The following is a 1,756-nucleotide window of genomic DNA, read 5'->3' on the forward strand; positions in this document are numbered from 1 at the left end:
AGCCCTGATCAGTGCTAACAGCTGACCTGACTGGATACCTGGACTTTTTAGGGGGGAGGTAACAATGTTTAAAACAATAACAATAATATTTATATTTATAACAAGGTGCAATAATAATTAATGTGCAATAATAACAGAGTGCAATACACATACACTTATTCTTTTTTATACTAAGTTAATATACTGTGTTGTGTTGTTTGTTGCGTTGTGATGTGTCATATCGTGTCGTGTTGTGTTATATGTAGTGCCGACGTAGGACAGTTTTTCCAATTTCATTGTACTACTGTACTACTGTATGTATGACTGTGCAATGACAATAAAGAGTTATCTTATCTTAGACTTGTGCGTAACAAGCAAGAAAATAATGAAGAAAACAGATTTTAGACAGGAAACTGTTCTTGTAGTACAGAGAGAGAGAGAGAGAGAGAGAGAGCTGTGCAGGAAGTGTGATTTTTATATGGCCGAAACATCGTAATCAGCGAGCTGTCGGCTTTCAGCCCCGACTGTGTCCGTGTCGTTGGGTGAGAAAGGCCACATCTCATTGATTCTGATGTGTTGGCTGGTCCGCGCTTTGTGTTTAAGTCTTTGTGCAGAATCCATGCTCTCATTTACTGTTTTAGCTGTTTGGTGGTTGTTGAAATTTTGTGAGGTTTAACCTGAGATTCTGGTGTTTTGGACAAAATAAATTTATATTAAAAAATCGATTCAGGATTTTAATGAATCAATATCACGTTATCCAAGCTAGAATCGATTTTAATCGATGAATCGATTATCAAAACACAGCCCTATAATTTACCCATTTGAATCAGCTGTGTTGGATCAAGGACTCAACTAAAACCTGCAGGACACCGGCCCCGGAGGACTGGATTTGCCCACCCCTGATGTATTTGCTTGTGATGTTCAAACAGTCCAAGAAGTTGCTTCATTGTTGGTGAGTGAAAATTCTAGATTTGATTCTCTTATACTGTCTGTGGCTAAAACTAAGCTTAGATGTAAAGTTCATCCTGTCTAAACAATGACAGTTGGGCCCAGGTCCAGTAAAGACAGATTAGTGGATCTGATCCTGTGTTTGGAGTTTCATGAGGAAGGATTGATGCTGCAGCAGAGTAATGAGTTCAAACTCTCTGAACTAAGCTGCTTGAATATCTGTCTGAATTTAGTTGACTCTTGTGTTTTCAGACCTTGGACCATCTCAGATTTTTGGCTTTAAATAATGAAATAATGAAAGTTTGTGACACATCAAGAATCTTTACATGTGAATTCTTTTGAATTTTTATGTGAATTCTTACCAGGGATTAGCGAGTCACTGCGACAGTCGTACAGCATCCCGACACTGAAAGGCCGACCGAGCGCTGCCACCTCCATTGTACTACCTGATCTACCGTCCATCCTTCAGTCTAACCTGGAAAAACAAAAGGTTTGAGATTGTTTTTCTGGTTCTTCTTCTGTTCAGCTGTTTGTTTTTATACTCATTAATATAACTGACAACATCAGGAATAATTTAACCTGGTACCTCCTGGGTGAGACAGTGACAGTGTAGTAGGTTGTTAAATGCTGCATGTTCAGTTTTAAGAAAATAAACTGTTTTTGTGTATAACTGTCAATAATACCTCTTATATATTTACTAGGGGTGCAACGATATTCGTATCGATATTGAACCGTTCGATACAGTGCTTTCGGTTCGGTACGCATATGTATCGAACAATACAACATTTGTAATTTATTTTATCAATTTTCCTTCTGACGATGCTGTCTG

The 1,756-nt window shown here is 38.2% G+C and overlaps 1 long non-coding RNA gene across 1 annotated transcript in view; it reads right to left on the reverse strand.

Annotated features, from left to right (window-relative positions):
- Window positions 1-876: 876 nt before the first annotated feature.
- LOC102211392 (uncharacterized) overlaps window positions 877-1,756 on the reverse strand; it is a 4,020-nt gene continuing 3,140 nt past the window's right edge. Inside the window, exon 3 of the long non-coding RNA XR_312574.1 lies at window positions 877-1,402. This is a non-coding gene — a long non-coding RNA (uncharacterized LOC102211392). The remainder of the gene's footprint in view (window positions 1,403-1,756) is intronic.

Source organism: Pundamilia nyererei, unplaced genomic scaffold (genome assembly GCF_000239375.1).
Source record: "Pundamilia nyererei isolate P.nyererei 1_Seehausen unplaced genomic scaffold, PunNye1.0 scaffold02170, whole genome shotgun sequence".
NCBI classification, from domain to species: Eukaryota; Metazoa; Chordata; class Actinopteri; order Cichliformes; family Cichlidae; genus Pundamilia; species Pundamilia nyererei.